Source organism: Taudactylus pleione, unplaced genomic scaffold (assembly GCF_031769625.1).
Source record: "Taudactylus pleione unplaced genomic scaffold, aTauple2 ptg000100l, whole genome shotgun sequence".
NCBI lineage: Eukaryota > Metazoa > Chordata > Amphibia > Anura > Myobatrachidae > Taudactylus > Taudactylus pleione.
The window spans coordinates 77,605-104,687 of NW_028284502.1; the positions used below are offsets into that span (position 1 = coordinate 77,605).

The window sequence follows — 27,083 nt, forward strand, 5'->3', positions numbered from 1 at the left end:
GCATGGGTTCAAATCCCATCCTCATCGGTTTGGAATTGCTTGCTTGGATATGGAATTTTTGCAAATAATGCTTCATAAGTGAAGTGAATTGAAGTCCATCGCCTTAACCATTCGGCCACCTCATCTTTCTGGCACAAATAAAGAAGGGTTTTCTGACACCACTTGTCATATTTGAAATCAATTCTTTATACATTGTTGGTTGTGTTCTCTGCAATATCAAAGGCTTGTTAGCAAGTCCACTTTCAAGTGAGCCTTTGCTTAAAGAACATTTATTTTACTTTAAACGTAACCTATATTTGTGAACTACTACACTATCATGTTGATCCATCACAAACGACAAAAAATCATAACATACACATCTAGCCAATGACATGACTTCTACTATAACAGTAATGGTAGATTTTCACTAAATGTGTGCTATGTATGTCTTTAACGAAAAGCATTGTTCATTGAAATAGATTTCTTAATTGAACTAGTTTATTTTTAACATTTGAGTGTCAGCTTCACTTATGAAGCATTATTTGCAAAAATTCCTTTTCCAAGCAAACAATTCCAAACCGACGAGGATGGGATTTGAACCCATGCGTGCAGAGCACAATGGATTAGCAGTCCATCACCTTAACCACTCGGCCACCTCATCTTTTTTGCACAAATCAAGAAGGGTTTTCTGACACCTCTTGTCATACTTTAAATCAATTCTTTACACATTGTTGGTTGTGTTCTCAGCAATATCACAGGCTTGTTAGCAAGTCCACTTTCAAGTGAGCCTTTGCTTAAAGAACATTTATTTTGCTTTAAACGTAACCTATATTTGTGAACTACTACACCATCATGTTGATCCATCACAAATGACAAAAAAATCATAACATACACATCTGGCCAATGACATGACTTCTACTATAACAGTAATGGTAGATTTTCACTAAAAGTGGGCTATGTATGTCTTTAATGAAAAGCATTGTTCATTGAAGTAGATTTCTTAATTGAACTAGTTTATTTTTGACAATGGATTGTGCACTGCATGCATGGGTTCAAATCCCATCCTCATCGGTTTGGAATTGCTTGCTTGGATATGGAATTGTTGCAAATAATGCTTCATAAGTGAAGTGAATTGAAGTCCATCGCCTTAACCATTCGGCCACCTCATCTTTCAGGCACAAATAAAGAAGGGTTTTCTGACACCACTTGTCATATTTTAAATCAATTCTTTATACATTGTTGGTTGTGTTCTCTGCAATATCAAAGGCTTGTTAGCAAGTCCACTTTCAAGTGAGCCTTTGCTTAAAGAACATTTATTTTACTTTAAACGTAACCTATATTTGTGAACTACTACACTATCATGTTGATCCATCACAAACGACAAAAAATCATAACATACACATCTAGCCAATGACATGACTTCTACTATAACAGTAATGGTAGATTTTCACTAAATGTGTGCTATGTATCTCTTTAATGAAAAGCATTGTTCATTGAAGTAGATTTCTTAATTGAACTAGTTTATTTTTGACATTTGAGTGTCAGCTTCACTTATGAAGCATTATTTGCAAAAATTCCTTTTCCAAGCAAACAATTCCAAACCGATGAAGATGGGATTCGAACCCAAGCGTGCAAAACACAATGGATTAGCAGTCCATCGCCTTAACCACTCGGCCACCTCGTATTTCTAGCACAAATAAAGAACGGTTTTCTGACACCATTTGTCATATTTTAAATCAATTCTTTATACATTGTTGGTTGTGTTCTCAGCAATATCACAGGCTTGTTAGCAAGTCCACTTTCAAGTGAACCTTTGCTTAAAGAACATTTATTTTACTTTAAACGTAACCTATATTTGTGAACTACTACACCATCATGTAGATCCATCACAAATGACAAAAAATCATAACATACACATCTGGCCAATGACATGACTTCTACTATACAGTAATGTTAGATTTTCACTAAATGTGTTCTATGTATGTCTGTAATGAAAAGCATTGTTCATTGAAGTAGATTTCTTAATTGAACTAGTTTATTTTTCACATTTGAGTGTCAGCTTCACATATGAAGCATTATTTGAAAAAATTCCATTTCCAAGCAAACAATTCCAAACCGACGAGGATGGGATATGAACCCATGCGTGCAGAGCACAATGGATTGTGCTCAGCATGCATGGGTTCAAATACCATCCTCGTCGGTTTGGAATTGTTTGCTTAGAAATGGAATTTTTGCAAATAATGCTTCATAAGTGAAGTGAAGTCCATCGCCTTAACCACTCGGCCACCTCATCTTTCTGGCACAAATAATGAAGGGTTTTCTGACACCACTTGTCATATTTTAAATTAAATCTTTATACATTGTTGGTTGTGTTCTCAGCAATATCACAGGCTTGTTAGCAAGTCCAGTTTCAAGTGAGCCTTTGCTTAAAGAACATTTATTTTACTTTAAATGTAGCCTATATTTGAAAACTACTTCACCATCATGTTGATCCATCACAAATGACAAAAAATCATAACATACCAATATGGCCAATGACATGACGTCTACTATAACAGTAATGGTAGATTTTCACTAAATGTGTGCTATGTATGTCTTTAATGAAATGCATTGTTCATTGAAGAAGATTTCTTAATTGAATTAGTTTATTTTTGACATTTGAGTGTCAGCTTCACTTATGAAGCATTATTTGCAAAAATTTAATTTCCAAGCAAACAATTCCAAACCGACGAGGATGGGATTTGAACCCATGCGTGCAGAGCACAATAGATTAGCAGTCCATCACCTTAACCACTCGGCCACCTCGTCTTTTTTGCACAAATCTAGAAGGGTTTTCTGACACCTCTTGTCATACTTTAAATCAATTCTTTACACATTGTTGGTTGTGTTCTCAGCAATATCACAGGCTTGTTAGCAAGTCCACTTTCAAGTGAACCTTTGCTTAAAGAACATTTATTTTACTTTAAACGTAACCTATATTTGTGAACTACTACACCATCATGTAGATCCATCACAAATGACAAAAAATCATAACATACACATCTGGCCAATGACATGACTTCTACTATAACAGTAATGTTAGATTTTCACTAAATGTGTTCTATGTATGTCTTTAATGAAAAGCATTGTTCATTGAAGTAGATTTCTTAATTGAACTATTTATTTTTCACATTTGAGAGTCAGCTTCACATATGAAGCATTATTTGAAAAAATTCCATTTCCAAGCAAACAATTCCAAACCAACGAGGATGGGATATGAACCCATGCGTGCAGAGCACAATGGATTGTGCTCAGCATGCATGGGTTCAAATCCCATCCTCGTCGGTTTGGAATTGTTTGCTTAGAAATGGAATTTTTGCAAATAATGCTTCATAAGTGAAGTGAAGTCCATCGCCTTAACCACTCGGCCACCTCATCTTTCTGGCACAAATAATGAAGGGTTTTCTGACACCACTTGTCATATTTTAAATTAAATCTTTATACATTGTTGGTTGTGTTCTCAGCAATATCACAGGCTTGTTAGCAAGTCCAGTTTCAAGTGAGCCTTTGCTTAAAGAACATTTATTTTACTTTAAATGTAGCCTATATTTGAAAACTACTTCACCATCATGTTGATCCATCACAAATGACAAAAAATCATAACATACCAATATGGCCAATGACATGACGTCTACTATAACAGTAATGGTAGATTTTCACTAAATGTGTGCTATGTATGTCTTTAATGAAATGCATTGTTCATTGAAGAAGATTTCTTAATTGAATTAGTTTATTTTTGACATTTGAGTGTCAGCTTCACTTATGAAGCATTATTTGCAAAAATTTAATTTTCAAGCAAACAATTCCAAACCGACGAGGATGGGATTTGAACCCATGCGTGCAGAGCACAATAGATTAGCAGTCCATCACCTTAACCACTCGGCCACCTCGTCTTTTTTGCACAAATCTAGAAGGGTTTTCTGACACCTCTTGTCATACTTTAAATCAATTCTTTACACATTGTTGGTTGTGTTCTCAGCAATATCACAGGATTGTTAGCAAGTCCACTTTCAAGTGAGCCTTTGCTTAAAGAACATTTATTTTGCTTTAAACGTAACCTATATTTGTGAACTACTACACCATCATGTTGATCCATCACAAATGACAAAAAAATCATAACATACACATCTGGCCAATGACATGACTTCTACTATAACAGTAATGGTAGATTTTCACTAAAAGTGGGCTATGTATGTCTTTAATGAAAAGCATTGTTCATTGAAGTAGATTTCTTAATTGAACTAGTTTATTTTTGACAATGGATTGTGCTCTGCATGCATGGGTTCAAATCCCATCCTCATCGGTTTGGAATTGCTTGCTTGGATATGGAATTTTTGCAAATAATGCTTCATAAGTGAAGTGAATTGAAGTCCATCGCCTTAACCATTCGGCCACCTCATCTTTCTGGCACAAATAAAGAAGGGTTTTCTGACACCACTTGTCATATTTTAAATCAATTCTTTATACATTGTTGGTTGTGTTCTCTGCAATTTCAAAGGCTTGTTAGCAAGTCAACTTTCAAGTGAGCCTTTGCTTAAAGAACATTTATTTTACTTTAAACGTAACCTATATTTGTGAACTACTGCACCATCATGTTGATCCATCACAAACGACAAAACATCATAACATTCACATCTGGCCAATGACATGACTTCTACTATAACAGTAATGGTAGATTTTTACTAAATGTGTGCTATGTATGACTTTAATGAAAAGCATTGTTCATTGAAGTAGATTTCTTAATTGAACTAGTTTATTTTTGACATTTGAGTGTCAGCTTCACTTATGAAGCATTATTTGCAAAAATTCAATTTCCAAGCAAACAATTCCAAACCGACGACGATGGGATTTGAACCAATGCGTGCAGCGCACAATGCATTGTGCTCTGCATGCATGGGTTCAAATCCCATCCTCGTCGGATTGGAATTGCTTGCTTGGATATGGAATTTTTGCAAATAATGCTTCATAAGTGAAGTGAAGTCCATCGCCTTAACCACTCGGCCACGTCGTCTTTCTGGCACAAATAAAGAAGGGATTTCTGACACCACTTGTCATATTTTAAATCAATTCTTTATACATTGTTGGTTGTGTTCTCAGCAATATCACAGGCTTGTTAGCAAGTCCACTTTCAAGTGAGCCTTTGCTTAAAGAACATTTATTTTACTTTAAACGTAACCTAGATTTGTGAGCTACTACACCATCATGTTGATCCATCACAAACGACAAATAATAATAACATACCAATATGGCCAATGACATGACGTCTACTATAACAGTAATGGTAGATTTTCACTAAATGTGTGCTATGTATGTCTTTAATGAAAAGCATTGTTCATTGAAGTAGATTTCTTAATTGAATTAGTTTATTTTTGACATTTGAGTGTCAGCTTCACTTATGAAGCATTATTTGCAAAAATTTAATTTCCAAGCAAACAATTCCAAACCGACGAGGATGGGATTTGAACCCATGCGTGCAGAGCACAATGGATTAGCAGTCCATCGCCTTAACCACTCGGCCACCTCATCTTTTTTGCACAAATCAAGAAGGGTTTTCTGACACCTCTTGTCATACTTTAAATCAATTCTTTACACATTGTTGGTTGTGTTCTCAGCAATATCACAGGATTGTTAGCAAGTCCACTTTCAAGTGAGCCTTTGCTTAAAGAACATTTATTTTGCTTTAAACGTAACCTATATTTGTGAACTACTACACCATCATGTTGATCCATCACAAATGACAAAAAAATCATAACATACACATCTGGCCAATGACATGACTTCTACTATAACAGTAATGGTAGATTTTCACTAAAAGTGGGCTATGTATGTCTTTAATGAAAAGCATTGTTCATTGAAGTAGATTTCTTAATTGAACTAGTTTATTTTTGACAATGAATTGTGCACTGCATGCATGGGTTCAAATCCCATCCTCATCGGTTTGGAATTGCTTGCTTGGATATGGAATTGTTGCAAATAATGCTTCATAAGTGAAGTGAATTGAAGTCCATCGCCTTAACCATTCGGCCACCTCATCTTTCAGGCACAAATAAAGAAGGGTTTTCTGACACCACTTGTCATATTTTAAATCAATTCTTTATACATTGTTGGTTGTGTTCTCTGCAATATCAAAGGCTTGTTAGCAAGTCCACTTTCAAGTGAGCCTTTGCTTAAAGAACATTTATTTTACTTTAAACGTAACCTATATTTGTGAACTACTACACTATCATGTTGATCCATCACAAACGACAAAAAATCATAACATACACATCTAGCCAATGACATGACTTCTACTATAACAGTAATGGTAGATTTTCACTAAATGTGTGCTATGTATGTCTTTAATGAAAAGCATTGTTCATTGAAGTAGATTTCTTAATTGAACTAGTTTATTTTTGACATTTGAGTGTCAGCTTCACTTATGAAGCATTATTTGCAAAAACTCCTTTTCCAAGCAAACAATTCCAAACCGATGAAGATGGGATTCGAACCCAAGCGTGCAGAGCACAATGGATTAGTAGTCCATCGCCTTAACCACTCGGCCACCTCATCTTTCTGACACAAATAAAGAAGGGTTTTATGACACCACTTGTCATATTTTAAATCAATTCTTTATACATTGTTGGTTGTGTTCTCATAAATATCACAGGCTTGTTGGCAAGTCCACTTTCAAGTGAGCCTTTGCTTAAAGAACATTTATTTTACTTTAAACGTAACCTTTATTTGTGAACTACTACACCATCATGTTGATCCATCACAAACGACAAAACATCATAACATGCACATCTGGCCAATGACATGACTTCTACTATAACAGTAAAGGTAGATTTTTACTAAATGTGTGCTATATATGACTTTAAAGAAAAGCATTGTTCATTGAAGTAGATTTCTTAATTGAACTAGTTTATTTTTGACATTTGAGTGTCAGCTTCACTTATGAAGCATTATTTGCAAAAATTCCATTTCCAAGCAAACGATTCCGAACCGACAATTGAACCCATGCGTGCAGAGCACAATGGATTAGCAGTCCATCGCCATAACCACTCGGCCACCACGTCTTTCTGGTGCAAATAATGAAGGGTTTTCTGACACCACTTGTCATATTTTAAATCAATTCTTTATACATTGTTGGTTGTGTTCTCAGCAATATCACAGGCTTGTTAGCAAGTCCACTTTCAATTGAGCCTTTGCTTAAAGAACATTTATTTTACTTTAAACGTAACCTATATTTGTGAACTACTACACCATCATGTTGATCCTTCACAAACGACAAAAAATCATAACATACACATCTAGCCAATGACATGACTTCTACTATAACAGTAATGGTAGATTTTCACTAAATGTGTGATATGTATGTCTTGAATGAAAAGTATTGTTCATTGAAGTAGATTTCTTAATTGAACTAGTTTATTTTTGACATTTGAGTGTCAGCTTCACTTATGAAGCAATATTTGCAAAAATTCAATTTCCAAGCAAACAATTCCAAACCGACGAGGATGGGATTTGCACCCATGCGTGCAGAGCACAATGGATTAGCAGTCCATCGCCTTAACCACTCGGCCACCTCGTCTTTCTGGCACAAAAAAAGAAGGGTTTTCTGACACCACTTGTCATATTTTAAAGCAATTCTTTATACATTGTTGGTTGTGTTCTCATCAATATCACAGGCTTGTTAGCAAGTCCACTTTCAAGTGAGCCTTTGCTTAAAGAACATTTATTTTACTTTAAATGTTACCTATATTTGTGAACTACTACACCATCATGTTGATCCATCAAAAATGACAAAAAATCATAACAAACACATCTGGCCAATGACATGACTTCTACTATAACAGTAATAGTAGATTTTCACTAAATGTGTGCTATGAATGTCTTTAATGAAAAGCATTGTTCATTGAAGTAGATTTCTTAATTGAACTAGTTTATTTTTGACATTTGAGTCTCAGCTTCACATATGAAGCATTATTTGCAAAAATTCAATTTCCAAGCAAACAATTCCAAACCGACGAGGATGGGATTTGAACCCATGCGTGCAGCGCACAATGGATTGTGCTCTGCATGCATGGGTTCAAATCCCATCCTCGTGGGTATGGAATTGTTTGCTTAGAAATGGAATGTTTGCAAATAATGCTTCGTAAGAGAAGTGAAGTGAAGTCCATCGCCTTAACCACTCGGCCACCTCATCTTACTGGCACAAATAAAGAAGGGTTTTCTGACACCACTTGTCAAATTTTATATCAATTCTTTATACATTGTTGGTTGTGTTCTCAGCAATATCACAGGCTTGTTAGCAAGTCCATTTTCAAGTGGGCCTTTGCTTAAAGAACATTTATTTTACTTTAAATGTTACCTATATTTGTGAGCCACTACACCATCGTGTTGATCCTTCACAAACGACAAATAATCATAACATACAAATCTGGCCAATGGCATGACGTCTACTATAACAGTAATGGTAGATTTTCACTAAATGTGTGCTATGTATGTCTTTAGTGAAAGCATTGTTCATTGAAGTAGATTTCTTAATTGAACTAGTTTATTTTTGACATTTGAGTGTCAGCTTCACTTATGAAGCATTATTTGCAAAAATCCCATTTCCAAGCAAACAATTCCAAACCGACTAAGATGGGATTTGAACCATTGCGTGCAGAGCACAATGGATTAGCAGTCTATCGCCTTAACCACTCAACCACCTCGTCTTTCTGGCACAAAAACAGAAGGGTTTTCTGACACCACTTGTCATATTTTAAATCAATTCTTTATACATTGTTGGTTGTGTTCCCATAAATATCACAGGCTTGTTAGCAAGTCCACTTTCAAGTGAGCCTTTGCTTAAAGAACATTTATTTTACTTTAAACGTAACCTTTATTTGTGAACTACTACACCATCATGTTGATCCATCACAAACGACAAAACATCATAACATTCACATCTGGCCAATGACATGACTTCTACTATAACAGTAATGGTAGATTTTTACTAAATGTGTGCTATGTATGACTTTAATGAAAAGCATTGTTCATTGAAGTAGATTTCTTAATTGAACTAGTTTATTTTTGACATTTGAGTGTCAGCTTCACTTATGAAGCATTATTTGCAAAAATTCAATTTCCAAGCAAACAATTCCAAACCGACGACGATGGGATTTGAACCAATGCGTGCAGCGCACAATGCATTGTGCTCTGCATGCATGGGTTCAAATCCCATCCTCGTCGGATTGGAATTGCTTGCTTGGATATGGAATTTTTGCAAATAATGCTTCATAAGTGAAGTGAAGTCCATCGCCTTAACCACTCGGCCACGTCGTCTTTCTGGCACAAATAAAGAAGGGATTTCTGACACCACTTGTCATATTTTAAATCAATTCTTTATACATTGTTGGTTGTGTTCTCAGCAATATCACATGCTTGTTAGCAAGTCCACTTTCAAGTGAGCCTTTGCTTAAAGAACATTTATTTTACTTTAAACGTAACCTATATTTGTGAGCTACTACACCATCATGTTGATCCATCACAAACGACAAATAATAATAACATACCAATATGGCCAATGACATGACTTCTACTATAACAGTAATGGCAGATTTTCACTAAATGTGTGCTATGTATGTCTTTAATGAAAAGCATTGTTCATTGAAGTAGATATCCTAATTGAACTAGTTTATTTTTGACATTTGAGTGTCAGCTTCACTTATGAAGCATTATTTGCAAAAATTCCATTTCCAAGCAAACAAATCCAAACCGATGAAGATGGGATTTGAACACAAGTGTGCAAAGCACAATGGATTTGCAGTCCATCGCCTTAACCACTCGGCCACCTCATCTTTCTAGCTCAAATAAAGAACGGTTTTCTGACACCATTTGTCATATTTTAAATCAATTCTTTATACATTGTTGGTTGTGTTCTCAGCAATATCACAGGCTTGTTAGCAAGTCCACTTTCAAGTGAACCTTTGCTTAAAGAACATTTATTTTACTTTAAATGTAACCTATATTTGTGAACTACTACACCATCATGTAGATCCATCACAAATGACAAAAAATCATAACATACACATCTGGCCAATGACATGACTTCTACTATAACAGTAATGTTAGATTTTCACTAAATGTGTTCTATGTATGTCTTTAATGAAAAGCATTGTTCATTGAAGTAGATTTCTTAATTGAACTAGTTTATTTTTCACATTTGAGTGTCAGCTTCACATATGAAGCATTATTTGCAAAAATTCCATTTCCAAGCAAACAATTCCAAACCAACGAGGATGGGATATGAACCCATGCGTGCAGAGCACAATGGATTGTGCTCAGCATGCATGGGTTCAAATCACATCCTCGTCTGTTTGGAATTGTTTGCTTAGAAATGGAATTTTTGCAAATACTTCATAAGTGAAGTGAAGTGCATCGCCTTAACCACTCGGCCACCTCATCTTTCTGGCACAAATAAAGAAGGGTTTTCTGACACCACTTGTCATATTTTAAATTAAATCTTTATACATTGTTGGTTGTGTTCTCAGCAATATCACAGGCTTGTTAGCAAGTCCAGTTTCAAGTGAGCCTTTGCTTAAAGAACATTTATTTTACTTTAAATGTAGCCTATTTTTGTAAACTACTTCACCATCATGTTGATCCATCACAAATGACAAAAAATCATAACATACCAATATGGCCAATGATATGACGTCTACTATAACAGTAATGGTAGATTTTCACTAAATTTGTGCTATGTATGTCTTTAATGAAATGCATTGTTCATTGAAGAAGATTTCTTAATTGAATTAGTTTATTTTTGACATTTGAGTGTCAGCTTCACTTATGAAGCATTATTTGCAAAAATTTAATTTCCAAGCAAACAATTCCAAACCGACGAGGATGGGATTTGAACCCATGCATGCAGAGCACAATAGATTAGCAGTCCATCACCTTAACCACTCGGCCACCTCGTCTTTTTTGCACAAATCTAGAAGGGTTTTCTGACACCTCTTGTCATACTTTAAATCAATTCTTTACACATTGTTGGTTGTGTTCTCAGCAATATCACAGGCTTGTTAGCAAGTCCACTTTCAAGTGAGCCTTTGCTTAAAGAACATTTATTTTGCTTTAAACGTAACCTATATTTGTGAACTACTACACCATCATGTTGATCCATCACAAATGACAAAAAAATCATAACATACACATCTGGCCAATGACATGACTTCTACTATAACAGTAATGGTAGATTTTCACTAAAAGTGGGCTATGTATGTCTTTAATGAAGAGCATTGTTCATTGAAGTAGATTTCTTAATTGAACTAGTTTATTTTTGACAATGGATTGTGCACTGCATGCATGGGTTCAAATCCCATCCTCATCGGTTTGGGATTGCTTGCTTGGATATGGAATTTTTGCAAATAATGCTTCATAAGTGAAGTGAATTGAAGTCCATCGCCTTAACCATTCGGCCACCTCATCTTTCTGGCACAAATAAAGAAGGGTTTTCTGACACCACTTGTCATATTTTAAATCAATTCTTTATACATTGTTGGTTGTGTTCTCTGCAATATCAAAGGCTTGTTAGCAAGTCCACTTTCAAGTGAGCCTTTGCTTAAAGAACATTTATTTTACTTTAAACGTAACCTATATTTGTGAACTACTACACTATCATGTTGATCCATCACAAACGACAAAAAATCATAACATACACATCTAGCCAATGACATGACTTCTACTATAACAGTAATGGTAGATTTTCACTAAATGTGTGCTATGTATGTCTTTAATGAAAAGCATTGTTCATTGAAGTAGATTTCTTAATTGAACTAGTTTATTTTTGACATTTGAGTGTCAGCTTCACTTATGAAGCATTATTTGCAAAAATTCCTTTTCCAAGCAAACAATTCCAAACCGATGAAGATGGGATTCGAACCCAAGCGTGCAGAGCACAATGGATTAGTAGTCCATCGCCTTAACCACTCGGCCACCTCATCTTTCTGACACAAATAAAGAAGGGTTTTATGACACCACTTGTCATATTTTAAATCAATTCTTTATACATTGTTGGTTGTGTTCTCATAAATATCACAGGCTTGTTGGCAAGTCCACTTTCAAGTGAGCCTTTGCTTAAAGAACATTTATTTTACTTTAAACGTAACCTTTATTTGTGAACTACTACACCATCATGTTGATCCATCACAAACGACAAAACATCATAACATGCACATCTGGCCAATGACATGACTTCTACTATAACAGTAATGGTAGATTTTTACTAAATGTGTGCTATATATGACTTTAAAGAAAAGCATTGTTCATTAAAGTAGATTTCTTAATTGAACTAGTTTATTTTTGACATTTGAGTGTCAGCTTCACTTATGAAGCAATATTTGCAAAAATTCAATTTCCAAGCAAACAATTCCAAACCGACGAGGATGGGATTTGCACCCATGCGTGCAGAGCACAATGGATTAGCAGTCCATCGCCTTAACCACTCGGCCACCTCGTCTTTCTGGCACAAAAAAAGAAGGGTTTTCTGACACCACTTGTCATATTTTAAAGCAATTCTTTATACATTGTTGGTTGTGTTCTCATCAATATCACAGGCTTGTTAGCAAGTCCACTTTCAAGTGAGCCTTTGCTTAAAGAACATTTATTTTACTTTAAATGTTACCTATATTTGTGAACTACTACACCATCATGTTGATCCATCACAAATGACAAAAAATCATAACATACACATCTGGCCAATGACATGACTTCTACTATAACAGTAATAGTAGATTTTCACTAAATGTGTGCTATGAATGTCTTTAATGAAAAGCATTGTTCATTGAAGTAGATTTCTTAATTGAACTAGTTTATTTTTGACATTTGAGTCTCAGCTTCACATATGAAGCATTATTTGCAAAAATTCAATTTCCAAGCAAACAATTCCAAACCGACGAGGATGGGATTTAAACCCATGCGTGCAGCGCACAATGGATTGTGCTCTGCATGCATGGGTTCAAATCCCATCCTCGTGGGTATGGAATTGTTTGCTTAGAAATGGAATGTTTGCAAATAATGCTTCGTAAGAGAAGTGAAGTGAAGTCCATCGCCTTAACCACTCGGCCACCTCATCTTACTGGCACAAATAAAGAAGGGTTTTCTGACACCACTTGTCAAATTTTATATCAATTCTTTATACATTGTTGGTTGTGTTCTCAGCAATATCACAGGCTTGTTAGCAAGTCCATTTTCAAGTGGGCCTTTGCTTAAAGAACATTTATTTTACTTTAAATGTTACCTATATTTGTGAGCCACTACACCATCGTGTTGATCCTTCACAAACGACAAATAATCATAACATACAAATCTGGCCAATGGCATGACGTCTACTATAACAGTAATGGTAGATTTTCACTAAATGTGTGCTATGTATGTCTTTAGTGAAAGCATTGTTCATTGAAGTAGATTTCTTAATTGAACTAGTTTATTTTTGACATTTGAGTGTCAGCTTCACTTACGAAGCATTATTTGCAAAAATCCCATTTCCAAGCAAACAATTCCAAACCGACTAAGATGGGATTTGAACCATTGCGTGCAGAGCACAATGGATTAGCAGTCTATCGTCTTAACCACTTGGCCACCTTGTCTTTCTGGCACAAAAATAGAAGGGTTTTCTGACACCACTTGTCATATTTTAAATCAATTCTTTATACATTGTTGGTTGTGTTCTCACCAATATCACAGGCTTGTTAGCAGGTCCAATTTCAAGTGAGCCTTTGCTTAAAGAACATTTATTTTACTTTAAATGTTACCTATATTTGTGAACTACTACACCATCATGTTGATCCATCATAAATGACAAAAATTCATAACATACACATCTAGCCAGTGACATGACTTCTACTATAACAGTAATTGTAGATTTTCACTAAATGTGTGCTTTGAATGTCTTTAATGAAAAGCATTGATCATTGAATTAGATTTCTTAATTGAACTAGTTTATTTTTGACATTTGAGTGTCAGCTTCACTTATGAAGCATTATTTGCAAAAATTCCATTTCCTTGCAAACAATTCCAAACCAATGAAGATGGGATTTGAACCCATGCGTGCAGAGTACAAAGGATTAGCAGTCCATAGCCTTAACCACTCAACCACCTCGTCTTTCTGGCACTAAAACAGAAGGGTTTTCTGACACCACATGTCATATTTTAAATCAATTATTTATACATTGATGGTTGTGTTCTCAGCAATATCACAGGCTTGTTAGCAAGTCCACTTTCAATTGAGCCTTTGCTTAAAGAACATTTATTTTACTTTAAACATAACCTATATTTGTGAACTACTACACCATCATGTTGATCCTTCACAAACGACAAAAAATCATAACATACACATCTAGCCAATGACATGACTTCTACTATAACAGTAATGGCAGATTTTCACTAAATGTGTGATATGTATGTCTTGAATGAAAAGTATTGTTCATTGAAGTAGATTTCTTAATTGAACTAGTTTATTTTTGACATTTGAGTGTCAGCTTCACTTATGAAGCAATATTTGCAAAAATTCAATTTCCAAGCAAACAATTCCAAACCGACGAGGACGGGATTTGCACCCATGCGTGCAGAGCACAATGGATTAGCAGTCCATCGCCTTAACCACTCGGCCACCTCGTCTTTCTGGCACAAAAAAAGAAGGGTTTTCTGACACCACTTGTCATATTTTAAAGCAATTCTTTATACATTGTTGGTTGTGTTCTCATCAATATCACAGGCTTGTTAGCAAGTCCACTTTCAAGTGAGCCTTTGCTTAAAGAACATTTATTTTACTTTAAATGTTACCTATATTTGTGAACTACTACACCATCATGTTGATCCATCACAAATGACAAAAAATCATAACATACACTTCTGGCCAATGACATGACTTCTACTATAACAGAAATAGTAGATTTTCACTAAATGCGTGCTATGAATGTCTTTAATGAAAAGAATTGTTCATTGAAGTAGATTTCTTAATTGAACTAGTTTATTTTTGACATTTGAGTCTCAGCTTCACATATGAAGCATTATTTGCAAAAATTCCATTTCCAAGCAAACAATTCCAAACCGACGAGGATGGGATTTGAACCCATGCGTGCAGCGCACAATGGATTGTGCTCTGCATGCATGGGTTCAAATCCCATCCTCGTCGGTATGGAATTGTTTGCTTAGAAATGGAATGTTTGCAAATAATGCTTCGTAAGAGAAGTGAAGTGAAGTCCATCGCCTTAACCACTCGGCCACCTCATCTTACTGGCACAAATAAAGAAGGGTTTTCTGACACCACTTGTCATATTTTAAATCAATTCTTTATACATTGTTGGTTGTGTTCTCAGCAATATCACAGGCTTGTTAGCAAGTCCATTTTCAAGTGGGCCTTTGCTTAAAGAACATTTATTTTACTTTAAATGTTACCTATAATTGTGAGCTACTACACCATCGTGTTGATCCTTCACAAACGACAAATAATCATAACATACAAATCTGGCCAATGGCATGACGTCTACTATAACAGTAATGGTAGATTTTCACTAAATGTGTGCTATGTATGTCTTTAGTGAAAAGCATTGTTCATTGAAGTAGATTTCTTAATTGAACTAGTTTATTTTTGACATTTGAGTGTCAGCTTCACTTATGAAGCATTATTTGCAAAAATCCCATTTCCAAGCAAACAATTCCAAACCGACTAAGATGGGATTTGAACCATTGCGTGCAGAGCACAATGGATTAGCAGTCTATCGCCTTAACCACTTGGCCACCTTGTCTTTCTGGCACAAAAGTAGAAGGGTTTTCTGACATCACTTGTCATATTTTAAATCAATTCTTTATACATTGTTGGTTGTGTTCTCACCAATATCACAGGCTTGTTAGCAGGTCCAATTTCAAGTGAGCCTTTGCTTAAAGAACATTTATTTTACTTTAAATGTTACCTATATTTGTGAACTACTACACCATCATGTTGATCCATCATAAATGACAAAAAATCATAACATACACATCTAGCCAGTGACATGACTTCTACTATAACAGTAATTGTAGATTTTCACTAAATGTGTGCTTTGAATGTCTTTAGTGAAAAGCATTGTTCATTGAAGTAGATTTCTTAATTGAACTAGTTTATTTTTGACATTTGAGTGTCAGCTTCACTTATGAAGCATTATTTGCAAAAATTCCATTTCCTTGCAAACAATTCCAAACCGATGAAGATGGGATTTGAACCCATGCGTGCAGAGTACAAAGGATTAGCAGTCCATAGCCTTAACCACTCAACCACCTCGTCTTTCTGGCACAAAAACAGAAGGGTTTTCTGACACCACATGTCATATTTTAAATCAATTATTTATACATTGATGGTTGTGTTCTCAGCAATATCACAGGCTTGTTAGCAAGTCCACTTTCAAGTGAGCCTTTGCTTAAAGAACATTTATTTTACTTTAAACGTAACCTATATTTGTGAACTACTACACTATCATGTTGATCCATCACAAACGACAAAAAATCATAACATACACATCTAGCCAATGACATGACTTCTACTATAACAGTAATGGTAGATTTTCACTAAATGTGTTCTATGTATGTCTTTAATGAAAAGCATTGTTCATTGAAGTAGATGTCTTAATTGAATTAGTTTATTTTTGACATTTGAGTGTCAGCTTCACTTATGAAGCATTATTTGCAAAAATTCCATTTCCAAGCAAACAATTCCAAACCAACGAGGAAGGGATTTGAACCCATGCACGCAGAGCACAATGGATTAGTAGTCCATCGCCTTAACCACTCGGCCACCTCATCTTTCTGACACAAATAAAGAAGGGTTTTCTGACACCACTTGTCATATTTTAAATCAATTCTTTATACATTGTTGGTTGTGTTCCCATAAATATCACAGGCTTGTTAGCAAGTCCACTTTCAAGTGAGCCTTTGCTTAAAGAACATTTATTTTACTTTAAACGTAACCTTTATTTGTGAACTACTACACCATCATGTTGATCCATCACAAACGACAAAACATCATAACATTCACATCTGGCCAATGACATGACTTCTACTATAACAGTAATGGTAGATTTTTACTAAATGTGTGCTATGTATGACTTTAATGAAAAGCATTGTTCATTGAAGTAGATTTCTTAATTGAACTAGTTTATTTTTGACATTTGAGTGTCAGCTTCACTTATGAAGCATTATTTGCAAAAATTCAATTTCCAAGCAAACAATTCCAAACCGACGACGATGGGATTTGAACCAATGCGTGCAGCGCACAATGCATTGTGCTCTGCATGCATGGGTTCAAATCCCATCCTCGTCGGATTGGAATTGCTTGCTTGGATATGGAATTTTTGCAAATAATGCTTCATAAGTGAAGTGAAGTCCATCGCCTTAACCACTCGGCCACGTCGTCTTTCTGGCACAAATAAAGAAGGGATTTCTGACACCACTTGTCATATTTTAAATCAATTCTTTATACATTGTTGGTTGTGTTCTCAGCAATATCACATGCTTGTTAGCAAGTCCACTTTCAAGTGAGCCTTTGCTTAAAGAACATTTATTTTACTTTAAACGTAACCTATATTTGTGAGCTACTACACCATCATGTTGATCCATCACAAACGACAAATAATAATAACATACCAATATGGCCAATGACATGACTTCTACTATAACAGTAATGGTAGATTTTCACTAAATGTGTGCTATGTATGTCTTTAATGAAAAGCATTGTTCATTGAAGTAGATATCCTAATTGAACTAGTTTATTTTTGACATTTGAGTGTCAGCTTCACTTATGAAGCATTATTTGCAAAAATTCCATTTCCAAGCAAACAAATCCAAACCGATGAAGATGGGATTTGAACACAAGTGTGCAAAGCACAATGGATTTGCAGTCCATCGCCTTAACCACTCGGCCACCTCATCTTTCTAGCACAAATAAAGAACGGTTTTCTGACACCATTTGTCATATTTTAAATCAATTCTTTATACATTGTTGGTTGTGTTCTCAGCAATATCACAGGCTTGTTAGCAAGTCCACTTTCAAGTGAACCTTTGCTTAAAGAACATTTATTTTACTTTAAACGTAACCTATATTTGTGAACTACTACACCATCATGTAGATCCATCACAAATGACAAAAAATCATAACATACACATCTGGCCAATGACATGACTTCTACTATAACAGTAATAGTAGATTTTCACTAAATGTGTTCTATGTATGTCTTTAATGAAAAGCATTGTTCATTGAAGTAGATTTCTTAATTGAACTAGTTTATTTTTCACATTTGAGTGTCAGCTTCACATATGAAGCATTATTTGCAAAAATTCCATTTCCAAGCAAACAATTCCAAACCAACGAGGATGGGATATGAACCCATGCGTGCAGAGCACAATGGATTGTGCTCAGCATGCATGGGTTCAAATCACATCCTCGTCTGTTTGGAATTGTTTACTTAGAAATGGAATTTTTGCAAATACTTCATAAGTGAAGTGAAGTGCATCGCCTTAACCACTCGGCCACCTCATCTTTCTGGCACAAATAAAGAAGGGTTTTCTGACACCACTTGTCATATTTTAAATTAAATCTTTATACATTGTTGGTTGTGTTCTCAGCAATATCACAGGATTGTTAGCAAGTCCAGTTTCAAGTGAGCCTTTGCTTAAAGAACATTTATTTTACTTTAAATGTAGCCTATTTTTGTAAACTACTTCACCATCATGTTGATCCATCACAAATGACAAAAAATCATAACATACCAATATGGCCAATGACATGACGTCTACTATAACAGTAATGGTAGATTTTCACTAAATTTGTGCTATGTATGTCTTTAATGAAATGCATTGTTCATTGAAGAAGATTTCTTAATTGAATTAGTTTATTTTTGACATTTGAGTGTCAGCTTCACTTATGAAGCATTATTTGCAAAAATTTAATTTCCAAGCAAACAATTCCAAACCGACGAGGATGGGATTTGAACCCATGCGTGCAAAGCACAATAGATAAGCAGTCCATCACCTTAACCACTCGGCCACCTCGTCTTTTTTGCACAAATCTAGAAGGGTTTTCTGACACCTCTTGTCATACTTTAAATCAATTCTTTACACATTGTTGGTTGTGTTCTCAGCAATATCACAGGCTTGTTAGCAAGTCCACTTTCAAGTGAGCCTTTGCTTAAAGAACATTTATTTTGCTTTAAACGTAACCTATATTTGTGAACTACTACACCATCATGTTGATCCATCACAAATGACAAAAAAATCATAACATACACATCTGGCCAATGACATGACTTCTACTATAACAGTAATGGTAGATTTTCACTAAAAGTGGGCTATGTATGTCTTTAATGAAGAGCATTGTTCATTGAAGTAGATTTCTTAATTGAACTAGTTTATTTTTGACAATGGATTGTGCACTGCATGCATGGGTTCAAATCCCATCCTCATCGGTTTGGGATTGCTTGCTTGGATATGGAATTTTTGCAAATAATGCTTCATAAGTGAAGTGAATTGAAGTCCATCGCCTTAACCATTCGGCCACCTCATCTTTCTGGCACAAATAAAGAAGGGTTTTCTGACACCACTTGTCATATTTTAAATCAATTCTTTATACATTGTTGGTTGTGTTCTCTGCAATATCAAAGGCTTGTTAGCAAGTCCACTTTCAAGTGAGCCTTTGCTTAAAGAACATTTATTTTACTTTAAACGTAACCTATATTTGTGAACTACTACACTATCATGTTGATCCATCACAAACGACAAAAAATCATAACATACACATCTAGCCAATGACATGACTTCTACTATAACAGTAATGGTAGATTTTCACTAAATGTGTGCTATGTATGTCTTTAATGAAAAGCATTGTTCATTGAAGTAGATTTCTTAATTGAACTAGTTTATTTTTGACATTTATGTGTCAGCTTCACTTATGAAGCATTATTTGCAAAAATTCCTTTTCCAAGCAAACAATTCCAAACCGATGAAGATGGGATTCGAACCCAAGCGTGCAGAGCACAATGGATTAGTAGTCCATCGCCTTAACCACTCGGCCACCTCATCTTTCTGACACAAATAAAGAAGGGTTTTATGACACCACTTGTCATATTTTAAATCAATTCTTTATACATTGTTGGTTGTGTTCTCATAAATATCACAGGCTTGTTGGCAAGTCCACTTTCAAGTGAGCCTTTGCTTAAAGAACATTTATTTTACTTTAAACGTAACCTTTATTTGTGAACTACTACATCATCATGTTGATCCATCACAAACGACAAAACATCATAACATGCACATCTGGCCAATGACATGACTTCTACTATAACAGTAATGGTAGATTTTTACTAAATGTGTGCTATATATGACTTTAAAGAAAAGCATTGTTCATTGAAGTAGATTTCTTAATTGAACTAGTTTATTTTTGACATTTGAGTGTCAGCTTTACTTATGAAGCATTATTTGCAAAAATTCCATTTCCAAGCAAACGATTCCGAACCGACAATTGAACCCATGCGTGCAGAGCACAATGGATTAGCAGTCCATCGCCATAACCACTCGGCCACCACGTCTTTCTGGTGCAAATAATGAAGGGTTTTCTGACACCACTTGTCATATTTTAAATCAATTCTTTATACATTGTTGGTTGTGTTCTCAGCAATATCACAGGCTTGTTAGCAAGTCCACTTTCAATTGAGCCTTTGCTTAAAGAACATTTATTTTACTTTAAACGTAACCTATATTTGTGAACTACTACACCATCATGTTGATCCTTCACAAACGACAAAAAATCATAACATACACATCTAGCCAATGACATGACTTCTACTATAACAGTAATGGTAGATTTTCACTAAATGTGTGATATGTATGTCTTGAATGAAAAGTATTGTTCATTGAAGTAGATTTCTTAATTGAACTAGTTTATTTTTGACATTTGAGTGTCAGCTTCACTTATGAAGCAATATTTGCAAAAATTCAATTTCCAAGCAAACAATTCCAAACCGACGAGGATGGGATTTGCACCCATGCGTGCAGAGCACAATGGATTAGCAGTCCATCGCCTTAACCACTCGGCCACCTCGTCTTTCTGGCACAAAAAAAGAAGGGTTTTCTGACACCACTTGTCATATTTTAAAGCAATTCTTTATACATTGTTGGTTGTGTTCTCATCAATATCACAGGCTTGTTAGCAAGTCCACTTTCAAGTGAGCCTTTGCTTAAAGAACATTTATTTTACTTTAAATGTTACCTATATTTGTGAACTACTACACCATCATGTTGATCCATCACAAATGACAAAAAATCATAACATACACATCTGGCCAATGACATGACTTCTACTATAACAGTAATAGTAGATTTTCACTAAATGTGTGCTATGAATGTCTTTAAGAAAAGCATTGTTCATTGAAGTAGATTTCTTAATTGAACTAGTTTATTTTTGACATTTGAGTCTCAGCTTCACATATGAAGCATTATTTGCAATAATTCAATTTCCAAGCAAACAATTCCAAACCGACGAGGATGGGATTTGAACCCATGCGTGCAGCGCACAATGGATTGTGCTCTGCATGCATGGGTTCAAATCCCATCCTCGTGGGTATGGAATTGTTTGCTTAGAAATGGAATGTTTGCAAATAATGCTTCGTAAGAGAAGTGAAGTGAAGTCCATCGCCTTAACCACTCGGCCACCTCATCTTACTGGCACAAATAAAGAAGGGTTTTCTGACACCACTTGTCAAATTTTATATCAATTCTTTATACATTGTTGGTTGTGTTCTCAGCAATATCACAGGCTTGTTAGCAAGTCCATTTTCAAGTGGGCCTTTGCTTAAAGAACATTTATTTTACTTTAAATGTTACCTATATTTGTGAGCCACTACACCATCGTGTTGATCCTTCACAAACGACAAATAATCATAACATACAAATCTGGCCAATGGCATGACGTCTACTATAACAGTAATGGTAGATTTTCACTAAATGTGTGCTATGTATGTCTTTAGTGAAAGCATTGTTCATTGAAGTAGATTTCTTAATTGAACTAGTTTATTTTTGACATTTGAGTGTCAGCTTCACTTATGAAGCATTATTTGCAAAAATCCCATTTCCAAGCAAACAATTCCAAACCGACTAAGATGGGATTTGAACCATTGCGTGCAGAGCACAATGGATTAGCAGTCTATCGCCTTAACCACTTGGCCACCTTGTCTTTCTGGCACAAAAATAGAAGGGTTTTCTGACACCACTTGTCATATTTTAAATCAATTCTTTATACATTGTTGGTTGTGTTCTCACCAATATCACAGGCTTGTTAGCAGGTCCAATTTCAAGTGAGCCTTTGCTTAAAGAACATTTATTTTACTTTAAATGTTACCTATATTTGTGAACTACTACACCATCATGTTGATCCATCATAAATGACAAAAATTCATAACATACACATCTAGCCAGTGACATGACTTCTACTATAACAGTAATTGTAGATTTTCACTAAATGTGTGCTTTGAATGTCTTTAATGAAAAGCATTGATCATTGAATTAGATTTCTTAATTGAACTAGTTTATTTTTGACAATGGATTGTGCTCTGCATGCATGGGTTCAAATCTCATCCTCATCGGTTTGGAATTGCTTGCTTGGATATGGAATTTTTGCAAATAATGCTTCATAAGTGAAGTGAATTGAAGTCCATCGCCTTAACCTCTCGGCCACCTCATCTTTCTGGCACAAATAAAGAAGGGTTTTCTGACACCATTTGTCATATTTTAAATCAATTCTTTATACATTGTTGGTTGTGTTCTCAGCAATATCACAGGCTTGTTAGCAAGTCCACTTTCAAGTGAGCCTTTGCTTAAAGAACATTTATTTTACTTTAAACGTAACCTATATTTGTGAACTACTACACCATCATGTTGATCCATCATAAAAGACAAAAATTCATAACATACACATCTAGCCAGTGACATGACTTCTACTATAACAGTAATTGTAGATTTTCACTAAATGTGTGCTTTGAATGTCTTTAATGAAAAGCATTGATCATTGAAGTAGATTTCTTAATTGAACTAGTTTATTTTTGACATTTGAGTGTCAGCTTCACTTATGAAGCATTATTTGCAAAAATTCCATTTCCTTTCAAACAATTCCAAACCGATGAAGAAGGGATTTGAACCCATGCGTGCAGAGTACAAAGGATTAGCAGTCCATAGCCTTAACCACTCAGCCACCTCGTCTTTCTGGCACAAAAACAGAAGGGTTTTCTGACACCACATGTCATATTTTAAATCAATTATTTATACATTGATGGTTGTGTTCTCAGCAATATCACAGGCTTGTTAGCAAGTCCACTTTCAAGTGAGCCTTTGCTTAAAGAACATTTATTTTACTTTAAACGTAACCTATATTTGTGAACTACTACACCATCATGTTGATCCATCACAAATGACAAAAAATCATAACATACACATCTGGCCAATGACATCACTTCTACTATAACAGTAATGGTAGATTTTCACTAAATGTGTGCTATGTATGTCTTTAGTGAAAAGCATTGTTCATTGAAGTAGATTTCTTAATTGAACTAGTTTATTTTTGACATTTGAGTGTCAGCCTCAATTATGAAGCATTATTTGCAAAAATTCCATTTCCAAGCAAACAATTCCAAACCGACAATTGAACCCATGCGTGCAGAGCACAATGGATTAGCAATCCATGGCCTTAACCACTCCGCCACCTCATCTTTCTGGCACAATTAAAGAAGGGTTTTCTGACACCACTTGTCATATTTTAAATCAATTCTTTATACATTGTTGGTTGTGTTCTCAGCAATATCACAGGATTGTTAGCAAGTCCACTTTCAAGTGAGCCTTTGCTTAAAGAACATTTATTTTACTTTAAACGTAACCTATATTTGTGAACTACTACACCATCATGTTGATCCATCACCAACGACAAAAAATCATAACATACACATCTAGCCAATGACATGACTTCTACTATAACAGTAATGGCAGATTTTCACTAAATGTGTTCTATGTATGTCTTTAATGACAAGCATTGTTCATTGAAGTAGATTTCTTAATTGAATTAGTTTATTTTTGACATTTGAGTGTCAGCTTCACTTATGAAGCATTATTTGCAAAAATTCCATGTCCAAGCAAACGATTCCGAACCGACAATTGAACCCATGCGTGCAGAGCACAATGGATTAGCAGTCCATCGCCTTAACCACTCGGCCACCTCATCTTTCTGGCACAAATAAAGAAGGGTTTTCTGACACCACTTGTCATATTTTAAATCAATTCTTTATACATTGTTGGTTGTGTTCTCAGCAATATCACAGGCTTGTTAGCAAGTCCACTTTCAATTGAGCCTTTGCTTAAAGAACATTTATTTTACTTTATACATAACCTATATTTGTGAACTACTACACCATCATGTTGATCCTTCACAAACGACAAAAAATCATAACATACACATCTAGCCAATGACATGACTTCTACTATAACAGTAATGGTAGATTTTCACTAAATGTGTGATATGTATGTCTTGAATGAAAAGTATTGTTCATTGAAGTAGATTTCTTAATTGAACTAGTTTATATTTGACATTTGAGTGTCAGCTTCACTTATGAAGCAATATTTGCAAAAATTCAATTTCCAAGCAAACAATTCCAAACCGACGAGGACGGGATTTGCACCCATGCGTGCAGAGCACAATGGATTAGCAGTCCATCGCCTTAACCACTCGGCCACCTCGTCTTTCTGGCACAAAAAAAGAAGGGTTTTCTGACTCCACTTGTCATATTTTAAAGCAATTCTTTATACATTGTTGGTTGTGTTCTCATCAATATCACAGGCTTGTTAGCAAGTCCACTTTCAAGTGAGCCTTTGCTTAAAGAACATTTATTTTACTTTAAATGTTACCTATATTTGTGAACTACTACACCATCATGTTGATCCATCACAAATGACAAAAAATCATAACATACACTTCTGGCCAATGACATGACTTCTACTATAACAGTAATAGTAGATTTTCACTAAATGTGTGCTATGAATGTCTTTAGTGAAAAGCATTGTTCATTGAAGTAGATTTCTTAATTGAACTAGTTTATTTTTGACATTTGAGTGTCAGCTTCACTTATGAAGCATTATTTGCAAAAATTCCATTTCCAAGCAAACAATTCCAAACCGACAATTGAACCCATGCGTGTAGAGCACAATGGATTAGCAATCCATGGCCTTAACCACTCCGCCACCTCGTCTTTCTGGCACAAATAAAGAAGGGTTTTCTGACACCACTTGTCATATTTTAAATCAATTCTTTATACATTGTTGGTTGTGTTCTCAGCAATATCACAGGCTTGTTAGCAAGTCCACTTTCAAGTGAGCCTTTGCTTAAAGAACATTTATTTTACTTTAAACGTAAACTATATTTGTGAACTAGTACACCATCATGTTGATCCATCACCAACGACAAAAAATCATAACATACACATCTAGCCAATGACATGACTTCTACTATAACAGTAATGGCAGATTTTCACTAAATGTGTTCTATGTATGTCTTTAATGAAAAGCATTGTTCATTGAAGTAGATTTCTTAATTGAATTAGTTTATTTTTGACATTTGAGTGTCAGCTTCACTTATGAAGCATTATTTGCAAAAACTCCATTTCCAAGCAAACGATTCCGAACCGACAATTGAACCCATGCGTGCAGAGCACAATGGATTAGCAGTCCATCGCCTTAACCACTCAGCCACCACGTCTTTCTGGTGCAAATAATGAAGGGTTTACTGACACCACTTGTCATATTTTAAATCAATTCTTTATACATTGTTGGTTGTGTTCTCAGCAATATCACAGGCTTGTTAGCAAGTCCACTTTCAATTGAGCCTTTGCTTAAAGAACATTTATTTTACTTTAAACATAACCTATATTTGTGAACTACTACACCATCATGTTGATCCTTCACAAACGACAAAAAATCATAACATACACATCTAGCCAATGACATGACTTCTACTATAACAGTAATGGTAGATTTTCACTAAATGTGTGAAATGTATGTCTTGAATGAAAAGTATTGTTCATTGAAGTAGATTTCTTAATTGAACTAGTTTATTTTTGACATTTGAGTGTCAGCTTCACTTATGAAGCAATATTTGCAAAAATTCAATTTCCAAGCAAACAATTCCAAACCGACGAGGATGGGATTTGCACCCATGCGTGCAGAGCACAATGGATTAGCAGTCCATCGCCTTAACCACTCGGCCACCTCGTCTTTCTGGCACAAAAAAAGAAGGGTTTTCTGACACCACTTGTCATATTTTAAAGCAATTCTTTATACATTGTTGGTTGTGTTCTCATCAATATCACAGGCTTGTTAGCAAGTCCACTTTCAAGTGAGCCTTTGCTTAAAGAACATTTATTTTACTTTAAATGTTACCTATATTTGTGAACTACTACACCATCATGTTGATCCATCACAAATGACAAAAAATCATAACATACACATCTGGCCAATGACATGACTTCTACTATAACAGTAATAGTAGATTTTCACTAAATGTGTGCTATGAATGTCTTTAATGAAAAGCATTGTTCATTGAAGTAGATTTCTTAATTGAACTAGTTTATTTTTGACATTTGAGTCTCAGCTTCACATATGAAGCATTATTTGCAAAAATTCCATTTCCAAGCAAACAATTCCAAACCGACGAGGATGGGATTTGAACCCATGCGTGCAGCGCACAATGGATTGTGCTTTGCATGCATGGGTTCAAATCCCATCCTCGTCGGTATGGAATTGTTTGCTTAGAAATGGAATGTTTGCAAATAATGCTTCGTAAGAGAAGTGAAGTGAAGTCCATCGCCTTAACCACTCGGCCACCTCATCTTACTGGCACAAATAAAGAAGGGTTTTCTGACACCACTTGTCATATTTTAAATCAATTCTTTATACATAGTTGGTTGTGTTCTCAGCAATATCACAGGCTTGTTAGCAAGTCCATTTTCAAGTGGGCCTTTGCTTAAAGAACATTTATTTTA

At 35.2% G+C, this 27,083-nt stretch overlaps 14 non-coding genes across 14 annotated transcripts; all 14 read right to left on the bottom strand.

Moving 5' to 3' along the window:
• Positions 1 to 558: 558 nt before the first annotated feature.
• On the bottom strand, positions 559 to 640 carry TRNAS-GCU (transfer RNA serine (anticodon GCU)). The gene has a single exon. It is a non-coding gene; the product is annotated as a tRNA-Ser (tRNA).
• A 2,065-nt stretch (positions 641 to 2,705) lies between these two features.
• TRNAS-GCU (transfer RNA serine (anticodon GCU)) lies at positions 2,706 to 2,787 on the bottom strand. Its single transcript has one exon. It is a non-coding gene; the product is annotated as a tRNA-Ser (tRNA).
• A 1,042-nt stretch (positions 2,788 to 3,829) lies between these two features.
• On the bottom strand, positions 3,830 to 3,911 carry TRNAS-GCU (transfer RNA serine (anticodon GCU)). Its single transcript has one exon. It is a non-coding gene; the product is annotated as a tRNA-Ser (tRNA).
• A 1,551-nt stretch (positions 3,912 to 5,462) lies between these two features.
• Positions 5,463 to 5,544, bottom strand: TRNAS-GCU (transfer RNA serine (anticodon GCU)). Its single transcript has one exon. It is a non-coding gene; the product is annotated as a tRNA-Ser (tRNA).
• Positions 5,545 to 6,485: 941 nt separating this feature from the next.
• TRNAS-ACU (transfer RNA serine (anticodon ACU)) lies at positions 6,486 to 6,567 on the bottom strand. Its single transcript has one exon. It is a non-coding gene; the product is annotated as a tRNA-Ser (tRNA).
• A 939-nt stretch (positions 6,568 to 7,506) lies between these two features.
• Positions 7,507 to 7,588, bottom strand: TRNAS-GCU (transfer RNA serine (anticodon GCU)). The gene has a single exon. It is a non-coding gene; the product is annotated as a tRNA-Ser (tRNA).
• Positions 7,589 to 9,760: 2,172 nt separating this feature from the next.
• Positions 9,761 to 9,842, bottom strand: TRNAC-GCA (transfer RNA cysteine (anticodon GCA)). The gene has a single exon. It is a non-coding gene; the product is annotated as a tRNA-Cys (tRNA).
• Positions 9,843 to 11,905: 2,063 nt separating this feature from the next.
• TRNAS-ACU (transfer RNA serine (anticodon ACU)) lies at positions 11,906 to 11,987 on the bottom strand. The gene has a single exon. It is a non-coding gene; the product is annotated as a tRNA-Ser (tRNA).
• A 433-nt stretch (positions 11,988 to 12,420) lies between these two features.
• TRNAS-GCU (transfer RNA serine (anticodon GCU)) lies at positions 12,421 to 12,502 on the bottom strand. Its single transcript has one exon. It is a non-coding gene; the product is annotated as a tRNA-Ser (tRNA).
• A 4,237-nt stretch (positions 12,503 to 16,739) lies between these two features.
• On the bottom strand, positions 16,740 to 16,821 carry TRNAS-ACU (transfer RNA serine (anticodon ACU)). The gene has a single exon. It is a non-coding gene; the product is annotated as a tRNA-Ser (tRNA).
• A 1,043-nt stretch (positions 16,822 to 17,864) lies between these two features.
• Positions 17,865 to 17,946, bottom strand: TRNAC-GCA (transfer RNA cysteine (anticodon GCA)). The gene has a single exon. It is a non-coding gene; the product is annotated as a tRNA-Cys (tRNA).
• A 2,063-nt stretch (positions 17,947 to 20,009) lies between these two features.
• Positions 20,010 to 20,091, bottom strand: TRNAS-ACU (transfer RNA serine (anticodon ACU)). The gene has a single exon. It is a non-coding gene; the product is annotated as a tRNA-Ser (tRNA).
• Positions 20,092 to 21,030: 939 nt separating this feature from the next.
• TRNAS-GCU (transfer RNA serine (anticodon GCU)) lies at positions 21,031 to 21,112 on the bottom strand. The gene has a single exon. It is a non-coding gene; the product is annotated as a tRNA-Ser (tRNA).
• Positions 21,113 to 26,234: 5,122 nt separating this feature from the next.
• TRNAS-GCU (transfer RNA serine (anticodon GCU)) lies at positions 26,235 to 26,316 on the bottom strand. The gene has a single exon. It is a non-coding gene; the product is annotated as a tRNA-Ser (tRNA).
• Between the last annotated feature and the right edge of the window lie 767 nt (positions 26,317 to 27,083).